This window comes from Orbicella faveolata, unplaced genomic scaffold, assembly GCF_042242905.1.
Source record: "Orbicella faveolata isolate gen_17 unplaced genomic scaffold, um_ofav_v1 contig_12, whole genome shotgun sequence".
In the NCBI taxonomy this organism is placed as follows: domain Eukaryota; kingdom Metazoa; phylum Cnidaria; class Anthozoa; order Scleractinia; family Merulinidae; genus Orbicella; species Orbicella faveolata.
The window spans coordinates 8,312,788-8,331,676 of record NW_028301539.1 but is presented as its reverse complement, the minus strand read 5'-3'; the positions used below and the strand labels follow the sequence as shown (position 1 = coordinate 8,331,676).

The following is an 18,889-nucleotide window of genomic DNA, read 5'->3' as shown; positions in this document are numbered from 1 at the left end:
TTAGTTCGAGCAGCACAGATGGGTTCCTTACGTCTTCTGCACACACTTCCTTCAACCAACAAAGCTGAATACGCGATCAAAATGTATGGATCAATGGAAAGAAGTTTCAACCACATCTTGCGGGAGAGAACATGTCATGTGCCCATGCAAAAGGCCCACAAGCCAACTCACTGACTTTGTTGGTCTGGATAATCGTGTTCTGAACTTTTCTTAGTTGAAAAATCTTTAAGAATACTCTGTAGTAAAGTTATAACTCCACTCACAACCAAAGCATGATGAGAAAAAAAGCCTTCCGACTGAAATCTGCCATGTTTATCCTCACGGCACTATCGATATGTCGATGGTCTACATGCCGAAGGTCAGAACAAGCTCTACTAAGCGTGCAAAGAATTCTGTGCGGTTTTAAAAATAATTTATCCTTGAAGATGATTGGTCAATTATTTACGGTCAGATCACCTGGTTGTTGTATACTGCTGCGCCAGAACCCTCACTTTATATGTGTGTGTTAATTAAAACACAAGCCCTCTGTACTAATTTCATTGGTAATATTTTTTCTCTCTTCTTTTTTTTTTTTATTATTTTTATAGTGGATCGACCCTTCAACTGTAAACCATAATTACAAAGTTTGCGATGTTAGTGAACTGATAACGAGAAAACCAAAGAACTGGTTACGAACAGACTTTATTGACGTCAAGAATGCTAAACGGCTGGATATTGAAATACATTACATCCTCTTAAACTGCCCTAAACCAGGAACTAGTCAATTCTGCAAAACATACTTAACTCTTTATTCCTATCATACAAATACCAAAGAACCTGTTCCTGACCCCACTAAAGGAATGTTTCAGAAAGAAGCAGTCATAACGCCGAAAAGTTTGCCTCCGCAGGGAAAATATAAAACAGACATATTTTATGGTTCTTTGGTTACCAGAGCTCGTGGTATATATCTGGCGTTCTTAGACCAAGGAGTCTGCATAACATTGACAAAAGTTGTCATAAGCTACAGATACTGCCCTGAGATAGGCAGTACTTTAGTGGAATTCCCAAAGACAGTTGCCCCAGCAAATGACTCGGATCTAACAGAACGAGAAGGAAAATGTACTGATGTTAATTCAATAAATAAAGTCAAGTTAGTGAGTGTGTGTCTCGGTGATGGAGAATGGAACATTACAGACAACCTGATGTGTCTATGCAATGCAGGTTACGAGCTCATTAATGGATCTGGGGCTGTTCTGGAATGCAAAGGTCTGGCATGACTAATTTAGTGAAAGTCTGCATATGAGCCAAGTGGCCCACCATGCTAGAGCTTATCCTGGTTTCTATAGCATAAAGCGACTGGGAATATTACTACTCCCCCCTGGATTGGATGCTAGTCCATCGCAGGATTACCCCCAGCATTAAGTCTGCCAGTACCCATTTATATACGTGAGTGGAGAGAGGCACTGTGAGAGTAAAGTGTCTTGCCCAAGAACACAACACAATGTCCCCGGCCAGGGCTCGAACCCGAACCGCTTGATCCAGAGCCGAGCACACTAACCGTGAGGCCACTGCACCTCCACATGACTAATTAGTACTCTGTAGTAAACTAAGTATTTAAGTGTCGAGGTTCAGCTTATTAACAAGTTGTGGTGTGTGTTTACCATCTTTTTACCAAAACAATTCAGACACAAATTGTAAAGCGCTATGTTGATCTGAAAGTCAAATATTGTGGTGGCTATGCTATGCGCTATGCCTCTAATAAGGGCCCATTATTTACCTCCCAACTTTAAATATCCACCCTGGTTACCAAAATGATTAAACTATATAATTAAAATATTATATAAATTAATTTATTATATCTTTGGAGCTACTAATGTGTCAGTGGTGGCCCGCTGGCCTCGTGGTTAGTGTGCTTGCCTTCAGCTCAAGCAGTCTGGGTTCAAATCCTGGCTGGGAACAATGTCTTGTGTTCTCTTGTAAAATACTTTACTCTTAAACTACTTCTCTCCACACAGGTGCATATACCGGGGAGTACATGTAACCCTGTGATGGACTAGCATCCTTAATCCCAGTGGGGGGAAGAGGCGGGGAGGATGGGGAAGTAGATGAAATACTCCTACATGTAGTTGCATGTTGCTACTGAAACTGGAGATCAGTGCCGACCTAATGGGCCACCTAACTCGTATGCAGGCTTTACCTACTAATTGTATAATTTAATTAATTTATTAGATGCATGTACAATCTACAGTTGATTGACAGCCTTTACTATGGGTGTGTACCATTTGACCAAAATGTTGGGAAATTTCGGTTCAAAATCGGATAGAATGTTCAGGAAGTTTCCAGAAACTTACCGGTACTCATCTTGAAAATTTTGGTCAGCTTCTGGAGGTCGTCTTTTTTTCTTTTTTTTTTTCAGAAATTTGGAAATTCTGGAAATTTCCTGTTCTATTTGGCATTTCTACCCTGTATGAATCGGACCTAGTTCCTCCAGCTGTGGATATTGCCTCCACCAAAGCTACAAGACTTTGGCAGCCAGTCAACACTACACTGATGCAATACGATCTGTCACAGTTTGAGCCGTTTTATTGATTGCCTATCCTCCACAAAAATGTTAGGATCAGCTTTTCTGGAAAATTGTGGACTGGTTCCGAATTTCCTGTGGGTATTTGCCCAGTTTGTATAATCTTCTGTGAGAAAAGTTCACAAGTTTCCCATCACACGCAAATAATTCTTGAGTCGGTCGGGTAAATATCTCGGAAGAGTTTACTTAAAATAATCATGAATGCGTGTTAAATTTCTTCGCATGAAGCAGCTTACTGCACTCAAGACAGCCACTTCATCATTATCCTTCAAACAAACGTGCGAGGCGCATGATGGTGGATGCGCCTGCAAGGACGCTATTGTTTTCTTCATTCCGCCCCCTAATTAACTATGCAAAACCCACTCAACAGTGGAATGTCTGGCTGTCAAAATTATGCAATCAGAATAATCTGTAGGTGCCAGCGGGTTCTCATATTTCTTGTTCTATTTTTTGGGCGAGAAAATGAAATAATTTGAAGACCTGCGGAGGATGGAACAAGCGAAAAGAGATCTTCTTTTGCAATCAATTGTTTAATCGCCTTCTGTTGCACTGCTTTTAGCGCGAATGTTATACCGTTTTCTTCCAAAGATCTTAGCAGTTCCTCTAGAAATAGTTCGAAATGATCCCTTGATTTATATGCCATGTTGAATCTGAATGTGAGGTCCCTGTGCTCTAGAATGACAGGTGGCTGACCAATCAGAACAATGGATTAAGTAATTCACTTAAATCTGACCAATCATGGTTTTTACGTCCATCTGGTGCATGTAAAAAAAGAAGACAACAATAGTGTCCTTGCAGGCCATCCTTCTTGAAGTGTGCTTGATCCTCCTGGGCTCATTTTGACCCTTTCCTCCCCTTGTATGGCCTGCCACACAGGCTATCCCCATTGTTATTAATTAATATTTTAATTTATTTTTCAGACAGATATGCATTGTATTAAATTTTAATTAATTTTCCATGGGTTTCTTTCTTAATAATATACATGAAAAAATTACTCAATTCTGATTGGCTGAGAGCAGTGCAGTTCAAGTGTAACACCAGTGCAAAAAGTGTAACACCAGTGCAAATTACACGTCGTAATTCTGAGTTATGTTTGGCTGAGAGATAAAAGGAAATTTTCTAAGCCAATGGTATCACATGTTTATATTATTAATAAGTAATCATACGGTTTTTCTCGTTCAATTTGGAATTAATTTGCACTTGTGTGTTTTTCAAAAAGCTCACTCGTGCAAATTAATTCCAAATTGAACTCGAAACTGTATGATTACATACCGGTATACAAATTCCTTCTTTATTTTTTTTCGTTCATTATGTAGAATGTCCAAGTGGAGCATTCAAGAGTACCATCAGCAACGCAAAATGTGTTCAATGTCCTCTGAGGTCAGTTTCTAATGCTGAGAGAACAGCATGCACTTGTGAAGAAGGATTCTACCAATCACCTGATGTAGAGGATTGCAAAGGTACATTTCAGTCATACACCATTTGATCATGTTGAATGTCCTTAATTTTTCCTCCTTGGATTCAAGGACATCAGGATGGGTAAGGATTAACGTTACCTTTGAGTTTTCCAAAGGAACAGAAGAAATCTATGTGTAGCATTGTGAAATACACATTAGCTTACATGCACTGTTAGTAGAGTTTGTACACTCATCTCTCTGTAAACTTCAACTTAGTAAATGCACAAGTTTAAAGTTCAATACTAATTTAAATACAGTAAATTACACAAATTATACAAAAGAAATCTCATGCTCATAACTCGGAAAAAGTTGGCAGGTATACATAAATTTGTGTAGCTCTGATAAAATTGGTACCTGTGTCCCGTTTCACCTAGATGCACTGATCATGTAGATAGGTAGCCCAAGCATGGATCAAATTTGACATACCTACTACAAGCCTGCAAATAATTTTTGTCATTAGGCAGGTCATTTGTCCGGCCAGGGACAAGTTTTGACCTGAAAAGAGGCCAGTTTGTTTGGACAAAATTATATGTTTTTCCATCACATGTTTATGCCAACGTATAATAAAATGAAAATGTTCCATATTCGCGCCCAAATCTCAAGGTACATAGTTTTTGCATTAGATCAGAAATGCGCTGTCATAATATCCAACCAGGCTGAGACTTTGCTGGTCAAAACCTCAAGTTTTAGCAGACAATTTTCTGATGGCCAACTGTTATTTGCACCCTTGTACTAGGTTTTATCCAAGCAATTTAAAAAACTCTGTCTCAACCCTTGGATGTGCAAGGAGTTGGGGTTGGGGGATGGGTGCCACCACCCCTATAAGGTTTTTTTCAAAGTTTTGAAAAGACAATTTACTCTAGGGGGCTGAAACTTCAGTAGCTGTTCATTCATCCTCCACAGAAAATGTGATGCATCAATTGTGTGTCCATCAGTTTTCATGTTGCCATGGCAACTTCAAATTTCGTGTAGGTCTGGCCAAGAATCAACTTTTTTGGTATAATTGTGTTAGTTTTTAGTCCAGTTTTCCTCATACAATTGTAGAAATTCACAAATATTCAATTTGGGCATTTCATAAGCATTCTATGAAATCCAAGATGGAGGATTATTTGACGTCATAACCATCAAAAATGGTATCATCTTGTAGAGCAAGCTCAGGGCTATCTGCTCAATGTAAATTTATTTCACTGTGCCTTAACAGAACAAAACCGCAGGGCTGTCACACGGAGCATAATAAGAATAGGAACAGAACTGCATGCATGCAACTCTTTTTTCGTGGGCAATGTGGCTAGCGGCAGGGATTATGGCAGGGATTACAGGTACATGCACCCTACGACAATGACGTCTCGCCACATGGCCGCCATACTCCTAACCAAGTCATGCATCCTTGGTTTACAGTATACATCTTTGATATTGGACATTGGATGTTATGTCAATTGACACTTGTCAAAAACAAGGTATCTGCTGACCAGTGTCACATGGCTGTATTGTGGGCTCAGGTTTAGAGCTCATCAAGGTCACTTTTTTGCTGACTGCTGATTAGATACTGGTTTTCGATTGGATCGCAGGCTCAAACCACACTAAGTTATTGTAATCAGGGGTGCCACATTTTGGCGTGGCTAAATCTATTTATTTTTTGTCTCCAACTTCTCAACAGTCCAGAATCCTAAATCCTTGAATCTGATTGGCTAATCATACATACTCCATTGGTCTGGATTTTCCCATCCAAACCCCGAGTACAGAATGTCCCAAAATGTCCAACTTTGGCACCCTTTTTTAAGCATTTTTTTACGTGGTAAAACAATATAAAATGCAAAAAAAATTCAATACAGAGTCAAACAATTATTATGAATTCTGAGCAAGTAGTGTAAGCAGTGTAAAGCCAGAGTGATTGGAAATTATTCCAATGTACGGATACATTCACAGCCCACATAAATCGCTATCCAGTGAATAGCTTTATCTGCCTTTCAAACAACCCAAACAAATTCTCCCAGAAGTTAATTCTCTCATGTTTACATCGTCCATGGACATAAGCTGTCGGGAAAATATTAAATAAATATGTAATCATAATGATATTATGATTGGTTATAAATTAATTAAAATTGTTTAATTGCGTTCGATGAAGTGGAACGCAAACCTTATTTTGACCGGTGGCTGTCCAGAGTTGGTTACCCTGTGCACGGTTATATGCTGAGAAAACACATTCCTGTAAGGACACCAAAATGGCCACCCCGCTTGAGTTTTACAGGGGCATGTCACGGGCAGTAAACTGGTACCGTTTAATGCTAAGACATGTGATAAGACATGTGGTGAACATGTTAGTATGTGAGCAGGCCATTTGAGCTCTTCTTTTCGATGGATCTTTCTTTGACTTCTTTCCATTCAGTTGCTGTATGCTTCGCTATTATGTGCCCTCAGTGTTAGATTTTGGCAAATTTTTAACACTTCGACGGCAGCATTTATCGAAATCTGAGGGAATTGTCCTTGTTTATTAACATGACTTCGCTTTGGGATGATAACCGTGGGAACAACTACATTTTGATTGCATTTGTTGATTAGTTCCAGTCGCGACAGATAGCTCAGTCTTTATCCGGTCGAAATTTTATTGTTAGGAATTGGTGGAAAAGTACTCTGAAGGCAAGATCCATGAGACTACTTTATTCATCAGGGGAAATACTTGAATTAGTCGCATGGCGTTTGTTTACGATAAACGACCACGTGAAACGAGCATGCGATAGCAAATGCTAGCTTAGAATAATGTACGTAATTTAAATATTCTATGAAACTTGAGAGTCTACAGAAACTGGCGGTGTCACGCAACGTATCAACAAATCGTGACCTCTTCACTAGCATGGACTTTGACGCTATGCATATCTGACTGTAAAACCTCGGTTGCTGCTGAAAAACGTTAATTTTAGTAATAGACAAAGGTTGAAAGTCAGCTAGTGAAATCATTTATTTACGGTATATATATATATATATATATATATATATATATATTAAAGAGAGAGCGTCGAATGCACTCTCATAATCTCTGATTACTACTAATATTAATAATAATTTTAATATCTAACAGACTGTTTGAGCCAATCATTTTCAAGTAGAGTTTGCTATTGTTACATTGTAAGTGGTAAGAATCTAGACGTTTATTGCCCTTAGAAGTTATAAGAACATCACAATAATCTTTTCCAGCTCTCCCACAAGCTCCAGTCAAGGCTAACTTTACCAAGGTCCTTGCAACACGTGTTGTCATCAGCTGGCACCGCTCGCCAGACGATAATGGAAAGATAACATATGCCCTGGACTGCTTCAGGTGCAAGTCTGAAGAGGATAAGAACTGTAAGGAGGCATGTGGTCGACAAGTGCAATATTTACCAGGAAAGGAGAACTTAACTGGCATGAATGTAACAGTTCATGGTTTATCACCGTCCAGCTTCTTTTTGTTCAGAGTTTATTCTGTGAGTGAATTGAATCAACTGGAAAACAACAAGGATAACTGGAATTATGCTGAAGTGTATGTGAAAACAAAAGGTATTGTTTAGTCGGTCAGTTGCATTTTATGCAATGTACACTTTTGTACATGTATATCTTGTAGTATTGCAAGTGTTGTTTTCTATGATGATACAGGGTTGGTTAATAGTTTTCCAGCTATGCTCAATTTTTGCCGCTTGTTATAGTGTCTCATTTTTTTTAAAAAAAATAGGGGGTTCGACAACCCCTCTCCCCTGCCCAATCCCCACTTTGTCTGCCACAGAGTTTGAATGATTGGGATAATCTACATTGATCCTTAATGGGAAACTACATGTAATCATCTGTAGGTTGCCCAACCCCTACCCGTCTCTTCCCCCCTCCCCCTCCCCAGTAGGATCCAGGATTTGTTGGATTGCTCTAACAGTTTGCCGGTGCCCTGGCAGGCACTGTGAAAGTAACACAATGATGTTGCCAGTGCTAAGACCTATGTATCACCCTTTTGGTGACATTATTGCCTTTTACTCTCTCACTCAATATGAAGGTAGTTAAACCAACTTTATATTTGGAATAAGTGAGGTGGTTATTGCTTCTTACTTTTTGCCTTCCTAGAGAGCAAACACAACCCAACTGAAGGAATGACTGGTAAGATGCATCTGTAGAGCTTAACACGCTGTATTATTTATGAAATGTGGTGGTTGTTATTGTTGTTGTCATCTTACTTTCTGTATGTAACTAATACGTAAATTTGAATGAGTGGATTATTTCTTTTATCGCAGCGAACACTTGTTCATGTATGTGCATGTCTGTCAAGTCAGATGCTGGGTTTATGTGTTCTTGTCACTCCTAAGTAACTTATAGCATATACATAGACACTATAAATTGTTTACAAAGAAATGAATGACACACAGTACTTCATTTCGTCATCTCTGTCTCGCACCTTACTCTCTACGCTCTCCTCCCTCAGTTCACGTAGTTTAGCACGCATCTTTCTGCAAAACAAGAGTTCCGCTGGACTCATCTGGATCACCCATAGATGTAATAAAAACCATAAATGTAATACCAACCATAAATGTGATAAGAATCGGCCACAAATGAAACAACTATTAACCACAAATGTAATAAATCCACCAACCATAAATGTAATAAAATTTAACCATAAATGGAATAAACTGATCAACCATAAATATAATAAGACTTAACCATAAATGTTATAAGACTTAACCATAAATGTAATAAACTGCCTATTACAGTACCTCGGAGTCAAGGGGCCACAAACCCTGCCATTGTCTTATTTCGTACAGGCACGACAGGCGCCCCGCAAATCGAATTGGAAGACCCATTGCTCCATCATCGTTTTGGCCCGGAGACCAATACCCGAAAAGGCATTATTACTGTCCATGCGAACATTTAGAAATCGTTTAGTCTTTATACCAGAAGAGATCTCGAATCCTCTAAAATAAGTGCGCTTGAGGTGTTAGTGAAAACATTTTGGGACTTTCTGGCTTCGAAAAGAAGAGAAGAAATTGAATTCCTGTCAAACATCACCTTTTAGAGAAAAAGCGTAAAGCCTGTTTTAATTTTAAATTTCTTCACCAGAAATCTAGAGAAATCAAGCCAATTTTTCGGGTGGTAGTGGATGGCTCCGTCTTGTACCCAGCCAATGACTTAACAGTGCTGGTGGGGGGGGGGGACAAAACTGCTAGCTTGCAGGAGGGATGGGGTAAGTGGGACTATTTTAAACAAGATTATGACTTGGCACTTGCTTACTTTGTACTTCTGTAGTGAACGATTGACGTTTGGAGATTTCGAAGTCCCAAATTTTCAGCTTTTTTCTGGTCAAAACTCGGACTTAGACAACGAGCAACTGGATGAAGTCGAGCAAAAAGCTCAAGCGAAATACGCCAAGAAAACAACTGAGCAGGGAGTAAGAAAGTTTGAGAAATGGTGTGAGGAAAGAAAAATTACAGCGGATCTCAAAGCAGGAAGTCCAAAGGAATCTTTTTAAAACTAGATCATATTTGACTTTTATTGTAAACAGATAAGAATTTTATTTGGCTCTTGTTCAGCTAATCGTATTGTAGCAACAACTTTCCATATCATATTCTCATGCTACATTTCTCTTAAACATTTTTTCCTTTTAAATGAATTTGCACAATTTGGCCTTTTGCATTGATGATAATTATAATCACATGACTTTTGTCAGGCATATAGTTTATTTGGCGCCCGAGTAGCATCATTTGCGCCCTCTCTCCGCTCGGGTGCAAATGATGCTACTCTGGCCCCAAATAAACTATTTGCGCGCCCTCCAAAAGACATGTGATTGTCCTATTATTGTGCTTTGGCCAAAGTTGTTGTCCAGATCCATTTTCTTGAACGAGGGTAGATATATTTGATGTCCCACCAGCCATACAAGGATAGAACACTAAACAAAACTATAGACCAAAACCTGGTTTATTACAACGTGAACTCAACAATGGCAACTAATACTTAAAACAATTGTGTAAATATTCAGGTTTGTATTAACATCACAGCATCGTAGATTTTTATTTGAGACTCTTTCAGATAGGGATGACTATGTTGAAGTCGACACCCTGACTCAAGTTCTTAAATTTAGTTCCTGATTAATTTTAACCCATAGTTTAGTTTATCTCTAGTAAATCATAGCTCCTAGTGTCAATGAAAATATGTAAATGTACTTGTATTAAACGGTTTTGTAAATCCTTCTATAAGTAGTTGCATAACAATCTTATTTTTTTAATATAAATATAGATGTGGCCCGCCTAGATTAGCCCAGGCTCTCTGCGGGTTCGCGCTGTTGCTGTTATCAATCATTTTTAACTTAATCTGTATATCTATTTCTGTAAAAATTGTAAATATGCGAGTCATAACAAAGTTGTTGTTGCTGTTGTTGTATAGCTGATAGCGAATCGGTAAAACTGTAACATGTGCGAAAATAGTCTTAAACAGTGCCTAAGAAAACCGAGATACGCCTTCGTTTTATGTCCGATACTATTTTTATTTACTTCTTTAAAAGGTGGGTGGCTAGCCCCTGGCAAATGAATTCTAAAAGAATGACTAAGAATTAAGCGAGAGTCGAACAAATGACTGTAGAAGTTCGAACCGGAAGGGATAATACTTGGCTGTTTCGGTTTTGTTTTCGCTTGATGCCGGGGCGTCCCAAAATTTTCGTATGCACTTGCCTGTAAAATTACTCCAACAGCCTCAAGATTCTTCAAATATATGAAACTTTATCAACTCCCAGCACTTCAATTAAGTGGACTTGAAGGTCATCAACTCTTACCACCTCAAACGCACTTATTTTAGACCACTCGAGATCTCGTCTGGTATATAGACTTTACATTCATAATGTAAGTACTTTCTAAAGATTCGCACGGACTATAATGATGGTTTCTCGGGTTTTGTCCTTTGGACCAAAACGGTGCTACGGGAAATGAGTCCTCCAATTGGTCTGTCCCAGAAAGCCGGCGAGGGAGGGAGAAACTAGGGGGAATAAGGTATCTTCGTTCAACTACGATTATTCGAGAGCCTTGAACAGGCTACTCTGTACCAAATAAGAGAATGGCAGGGTTTTTGTTCCCTTCACTCAGAGGTAATAAGGAAGTTTATTACAACAAATTTTATTACATTTATGGTTGGTGTATTCAATACATTTGTTGTTAAAAGTTATTACATTTATGGTCAATTCTTATTACTTTTATGGTTGGTATTACATTTTATAGGTGATAGACTCACGCCTGTGGTTGTATGAGGGGTTGACCTGTATGCTACCAAATAATTGCGAACTTCCTTCTTCCGTTCTTTTCCCTCAGCTTGAGCTATTTTCATCCTTTTTATTTGAGGAGGGACTTGTTTTGTCTTTCCTTCTCGCCGTTCGCTTGTGGCCACAATGGTGTTGCCTCCCTGTGCTGTATACCGTCACCCTCCAAATACCGCTCGAACACTTCTGATCTGAACTGTGGACCATTGTCGCTTCGAAGTAATTGATTCCATGTGTGGTGAAGATTTTCTCCAAACACTCTATGACTTTCTCTGACATTGTCAAACGCATGATTTCCACTTGATCATATTATCTGCTACAGTAATCAGCGATGACTAAGACAGATTATCCTGATGGTAATGGGCCTAACAAGTCGATGGCCAAATCTTGCCATAGGCCACTTGGTAATGGGGTTGACTTGATTGGCTCTGGGTTTGCGGGACTGCTTACAAGCTGACAAGCATGACAGGTTTTGCGAAACCTCTCGGTCTCCTTGTCGCTTCCAGGCCAGAATATCTTTGGTCGCAATCTCTGCTTCATACTGACAATTCTGGGTGTCCTTCATGGGCAAGGCTCAGTGCTCGAGGTCTCAACTTATTTGGTATGACAATCCTGGTACCTCGAAGAATTAACTTGCCAATAACACACAGTTCGTCGCATACTGGTATATACTGCTTGTGCTGATCACCATTCCAGTTTCCGTCTTTAATGTGTTGACGCAATTCCACAAACTCTCCGTCTTCTGATGAGGCTTTTTCAATTTCACGTGTTGTCATCGTTTGAGGAGTCGCAGTTACTGCGACAAACCTGACAAATTCATCCGACACCTTGTGCGCTGATGAAGATTCTGCTTGCTCGGATCGGCAATATTCTGCATGCTCTCCGGGTAGCATTGTAGTTTGCCGGTCCCAGACAGCTTCTGACTTCTGATGCACTCTGCGGTTCTCTTGCATCGACGATCGCCTCTACCTTGTCTTCGGCAGGGCCAGTACCATTGTCACCTAACACCAGTCGCATGAACACCATCTGGGTCACGTGGAACCTGCACTTCTCTTCATTCAGCGTGAGATTCTTCTCTTTCAGCCTTTCCAAGAGTCGCTGCAATCTTCTGTCATTTTCTTCAGTGTTCTTCCCATGAATAATGATATCCTCTGAGATGTTGAAGAAAATATGGGGTGCGCCTGACTGGTTACGCCATACAACTTAACTTGGTAATCTTTCAACTTTCCCACACCTTCAAAGATTTCTTTGTAACCAGACATGACCTTCTCTTTAGATGTCAAAGTGCAGATCTGGGTTCCAAATTTCAACACGCCTAGCTGTATGGCAGTTTCTCTTCCAAGCAGGATGCCCCTTCACCATTAATAACGACAAATTCGGCTTCGGCTTCTTTCCCTTCTACTCTTACCAGTGCTCAGAATGCTCCTAGAACGTTCAGCGGCTGTTTACTGCCATCACTCTTTTTCGACTCACGCTTAATCTTGTCTTGCTTTAACTATGACCACACATTTTTTGTCAATTACATTGGTGCTCGCACCTGAATCATTCAACATCGCTACTATAACTCCGCTCACAGTCACATCTATTTTCTCAGGTGATGTAGTAGAATTCACAGTAAATGCATACTCGTCTTCATCTCTTTCACTTCCCACGTACCTGAATGGCTTCTCCTTCTTTTTCTTTCCTTTTGTCTTCTCTTCCAGTCTAGGTTTGGGAGGTTTGGCTCTTTTCGTTCTACACTGCGAACCAAAGTGGTCAGCTCCTCCACACTTATGGCAAGTTTTTCCTTTCGCAGGGCATTCAAAGTCTCACCCAAAATGTCCTACTTTTCCACATAATGCTCGCTTTACAGGCTCCTTCCCTTTGTCTTCCCGCTTGTCACGGACCGAATTCACAACCTTTCTGCCTTCCGTATTCTCCAGCTCTGATTGAACTCGCTCGTAATTTGCTGCCTTTAATGTAACAGCTCTAAGGTTAATTTCTCATCTTTTTCCAATAGTTTCTTCCTTAATTCATGTCATTTACATTGCTGCGCGAGTTGATCATGAATCTGGTTCTCGGCTTGTTCGCCGTAATCACAGTCCTTGACCACTTGCTCAATCTTGTCACGAACTGAGCCACAGTTTCGCCGTCCTGTTCTTCCATGCTGTGGAACAAGGGATTTTGGTATGTCGAATTTACCTTTGGAATGAAATAATCGTTCAAGGCCTTCACCGCTTTTTCGTAATCTTTCGCCTCGCCTGTGTCGGCCAACGTTTCCACAATTTCTTGAACAGCTTCGCCGGCTGAATGAAGGACCTCTCCCCTGGATTTTATTATCCGCTTTATCCCCTTGAATGAGCAAGCCCTTGCTGTTGGCATACACCGAGAAACTCTTCAACCAACGGCCATCGCCTTCCCACGCCTGAAGGTTGACAATGTGGGTCGAAGGGTTTTACCTCGTTAAATCATCTATCTTTGTTGACGCCATGGTCTGGGCAGTTGCAACTTCACTTCTCGTCGCCAGAGGTCACGTTCCGCCACCGATGCAATTAACGGCCACAACACACGAATCAAATCTAGAAGTTGCTTTAATAATCAACTTCCCAATCTACATTGCGCTCTTAAGAGTGCCTGCCTGTAAGAATCAGACAAATTCTTAATTTCGCGGCAAGGGTCGAAAATTCAATTTCGCTTATATCCTTATGGTAGATAGGCTAGGGCATGACAAAAACTACTGGATAGTTTTTCCGGCAAAATATCCCTTAATTTCAAAGAAATATGCAAATTGCCAAATTCCGTTAAAATCGTCATTTGACGCACCATTTTATTAAACAAGTCTGAGAGCCTGGCATGCAAAACCACATTATTCTTCCGTCTTTAAAACACACAGATATTTTTAATTCGTGCAATGTTTAAATGTGTACTGGGTTGATTTTAGAGAACGTTGCGTTGTCTTTTTGGGTGCAAAATAATTAAATTTTGAAGACATGTATTTCACTCACTTAAAAGTACTTCGTAAAAATAATTGATTTCACCATGTGCGAAACCTTCAAATAGATTAAGCTTCTGGTGGTTGAATTGCAGAAGGATGGTCTACTGATTCCTGTAAAAAATTTCTTTGGGCAAATAATTGTGAGCGGCGCGAGAGCTTTTCAAAGTACGTTAAAAATGCAAATATTTGACCATCTGTCGTCAAATTTCAATTTACGGGTTAGACGTATATTTAAGCATGCGCCACATGACTTGACCTATATTAAGTTGGAACAGACACAGAGCTGATAATTTCGAAATGTTCTAGCCTCATTTGCTGTAAAAGGCAGGTCCAAAACACCGATCTGACGTGTTTCTGTCACCATTCGTAGCACATAAAGCAGAAGTTTGCTTTTGTTTACCCATCGTCCGATGTACATTGACTACTGTCAACCTATTATTGGTCGAATACCATGAATCTGTAACCATCTTTCGGCGCATATGATCACCACTGCATCTAAATCAAAAAGGACTAAGTCATTTGTAGATGGATACTTGCTTTGCCAAAATATTACGTTTGATCGATTGCTGACCATTGCTAATAAGCGTGTCCGCGCAGCGCAGTCTTTGTCGTTATTTGTTCGTCACGCAATGCTGTGACGGCATATGCTACACATTTTGATCTATTTTGTGTAGAGCACTCTCAGGATAAGTGAAACAATTTATTCATTGTTTATCTCTTCATACATATAATAATATGTGTATATTTATATAATCGTATTCTATAGTGTACGTGGCCTCAGTCCAAATCACATTTGTTGTACTTTCTGATGTTTCAGACAACAGCTGATAAAGCTAGTACAATTTAAAAAAAATCGCCATAAACAAATTATAGTTCAGCGAAGCGAGAATTAGCTGAAATAAGAATAGGAAATCACAACGTGTCTAATTCGTGAGCAAAACCGACTAAATTTAATTAGTATAAATTACCTGAGTAAACAAACCCTGGCCATGCCATTTTATTTGGCGTATTTTATTTGCTTAGTGGCTAAGCATTAGTATGTTTGTAACAGAAAATAGAAGACTGCTGTTCTTTTTAAAGCTTTATTGGTGGAGTTTGTGGCTATAACACTAAAAATCGAAAGCGTAAAACTGAAATTGTTCCGTTGCTTTCGTGCAATAAAGATATCAACGATCAAAAGTTTACTAATAAATTAACCGAGTCGAGCTGATTTAATACCGAGCGGCGAAGTTCACCAAAAGCGAAAGTTTGCGCACCATGTGACGATATCTAACCATCGCACAAAACTTGGATTAGGGTGGAGAAGAAGGTTTCCGTACCCTGAAAAGAACCCCTAAGTGGTACCGAGATCCTGTTTTGAGGGCGTGGCTTGGAGGTGTTTTCCTCCTCTTAGAGGTACTGATTCTCACGAAGACATGATTGATCATCGCAGTTATACACACAACTTAAGCAGTTGTGAAATTAAAGCCTGAAAAAAAAGCCTTAATTTCACAACTGCTTAAGTCGTGTGTATAACAGCGATGATCAACCTTGTCTTGATCTTTTTCTCTGCAGTTCAAATATTTGATATTTGATATATTTATTTGCACTAATTCATACATAACACATAATCTCAAGTCATATTTATTCAGCTCAATACCCTAAAACGTACTGCAAAAGCTCCCGCTGTGGACCTTTTGACACTAAGCACCCTAAGAGATACCAAACCGCGTTTTTAACCCCTGAAAGGCGTGACGAGCAACCCCGTCATTTTTATATGGGAGTTTCCCCCCGCGGAGTGCAGCAGCAGGTGCAGAGCTCTGGAAGGAATTTCAGACCATTTTAAAGGCAAAGGACCGTGTCTAAAAGGTGAAAGAGGGTTGGGAAAAAAGGAGTCAGAGGTTATCTTTCGCAAAATTGGTTCGTTCGCGTTGGTTCGTACAAGTTGGGTCAGGTACCATACGCGTCATCCAGCGCGCGCTTGCGCTCTCCTCCCTCTCCCACACATGTTTTTTGACAAATCTTAACAAAATCCTTCTCCAGGGGCCCGTTTCTCGAAGGCCCCGGAAACTTTTCGGTCCTGGAAAGCCATAGCAAAATCTCGAACATTACGATTACAGAGCTGTTTAATTCACATATGCCCAATATGAACAGAAGTTCCCTTCATACAAGAAGTTGTAGGCGTATACACTTCTCCGTTTTTAGATACAGATGAACTAAAAATGGCTTTACGGGCTCGAAAAGTTTCCGGGGCTTTCGAGAAGCGGGCCCCAGCTCCCAGTTGTTATTGCTGAATTTCATGTAAACACTTCAGGCCTTATTTGCGACATTTTGTTTCCATGCGGAGATCGGCGACATCGGACACATAAGAAAAAGTGCGCACCGGGGAGAGGTTTGCAAAGAATTGTCGTGTCCAAAATTAAAAAAGCATGTGTGGGAGAGGGAGAGGAGTGCGAGCGCGCGTTGGATGACTTGTTTGGGATTAGGTAACGGTACGATCACGTTGCGAAAAGCGATTTGAGAAAAAGCTTTGCAAAAGAAGCTAAAATTCTCCGACTGTCGTAAAATTATTCGAGAACAAGTTCGGCAAAGTTTTAAATAAATCTTACGAGTTAGTTTTGGCTGGTAGCTGGCAAATTTAGAGAGTGGGCGAATTTTTGTATTGCGTTCAAAATGTCTGGTGTGGCTCACTTGCCTCCCTTGTCAATACAGTCCAAAATTATAGTCAGCAAAATACTGTAAATAAAACTGGCCCCTATTGACCAGTTACCTCTATTAAGCGTCCGCGGCCACCATTTGGTCGTTCCGGTAAGGGTTTCTCTATTGTCGTTACCCCTATTAAGCGGCCACCCAAAATTTAAAAACTTTGCAGGAAAGGGCGATGGCAAATAAGAGTCTGAAATTTAAGGTGACGAGTGATAATTCAAACACCCGTCTATCATGATTGTATTATATGTAAACCAAAAATAATTGCACAGCGCGAAAAGGCCTAGGTACGAGTTTAGCGTTACAGTATTACGCAGGGCATTTAGGTAGCGGTGGTCTAGTAAAAGATGACAACAAGGGCAATGGTAAAGTATTCATTCTTTTCATTTCGTAATTTAATCTCTTCCTATTCAACAAGATTGTGTGCTCCCTGTGGTTCCAAGCCTTACAGAGCCTTACGTATTAGGATATAAATTGTCCTACCCTACCCCCTAAAATGGAAATGACAGCATTGCGTGACGAACAAACAAGGAACCGCTGCAAGCAAGGATTCCAGTAGCAATAGATCAAACGATGATCAAACGTAATATTTTGGGTAGTGCAAAGCAAGCAGCTATCTACAACTGACTTAGCCGTTTTTGACTTAGATGCAGTGGTGATCATATGCGCCGAAAGATGGTTACAGATTCATGGTATTCGACCATTAAATGAGGTGACAGTTGGCAATGTACATCGGACGTTGTGTAAACACAAGCAAACTTCTGCTTTATGTGCGACGAATGGTGACAGAAACACGTCAAATCGGCTTTGGACCTGCCTTTTACAGCAAATAAGGTTAGAACATTTCGAAATTATCAGCTCTGTGTCTATTTCAACTTTTAAAACAGGTCAAGTCATGTGGCGCATGCTTAAATATACGTCTAACCCGTAAATTGAAATTTGACGACGGATGGTCAAATATTTGCATTTTTAACGCACTTTGAAAAGCTCTCGCGCCGCTCACAATCATTTGTCCAAAGAAATTTTTACAGGAATCTAAAGACCATCCCTCTGCGATTCAACCACCAGAAGCTTTATCCATTTGAAGGATTCGCACATGTCTTCAAAATTTAATTATTTTGCACCCAAAAAAAACCCGCAACATTCCCTGAAATCAACGCAGTACATATTTAAACATTGCACAAAAATATTTGAGTGTTTTAAAGACGGAAGAATGATGTGGTTTTGCATGCGAGGCTCTCAAACTTGTTTAATAAAATGGTCCGTCAAATGACGATTTTAACAAAATTTGGTAATTTGCATATTTCTTTGAAATAAAAAGATATTTTGCCAAAAAAACTATTCAGTAGTTTTTGTCATGCCCTTGGCTATTTACCACAAAAATATGAGCGAAATCAAATTTTCGACCCTTCGCTGAAATTCTACCACGATGCTTTCTTCAATCGACGTGACGGGAGACAAAGCGCCTCGAGGAATGTGACGTCATAACCGTGCGTAGTACCGGAAGCCCCTCAGGCGTAAGTGAGAACGGAGTCATAACAAGCATCATAAAACCATTTATTTTACCGGATAAAATAAATCTCCTTCATGGACAGGGTCTCTTAAGACCAGAGGACTGTAAATATGGAGAATTAACTTTCAAAACTGAAATCACGGATTTCTTCATATTTTGCCATGAGAAACCCTATGGTGAACTATTTTCGAAAATAACACTAAAAATTGCCAGAGAGTTTTTGATTTTGAGTAATACAACAACCTAGAATTACCGGATTACACATTAAAATTCGCCTATAGAAAACGGCAGCATTAACAAGGAAGCAACAAACAATAATGTACTTAATGCTTAGGAATTATTCCTTACCTTAGTGAGTTTTTCCTGACAGGAAACTAAGGCAGTTAGTGTTTTAGCGACACACAGAGCAAAAGCACCAAGCCATTTCGTACGTGACAGTAACGAGACGTAG

The 18,889-nt window shown here is 39.9% G+C and overlaps 2 pseudogenes across 1 annotated transcript in view; one reads left to right on the top strand and one right to left on the bottom strand.

The window, feature by feature from the left end:
- The window catches only part of LOC110047731 (ephrin type-A receptor 4-like), a 74,953-nt pseudogene that overhangs the window by 37,378 nt on the left and 18,686 nt on the right, over positions 1-18,889 (top strand). The window contains exons 3-6 of the transcript XR_016205747.1: positions 588-1,245; positions 3,877-4,020; positions 7,210-7,548; positions 8,098-8,130. The product of XR_016205747.1 is annotated as an ephrin type-A receptor 4-like (transcript). The remainder of the gene's footprint in view (positions 1-587; positions 1,246-3,876; positions 4,021-7,209; positions 7,549-8,097; positions 8,131-18,889) is intronic.
- LOC149116422 (uncharacterized) lies at positions 12,083-13,411 on the bottom strand (annotated as a pseudogene).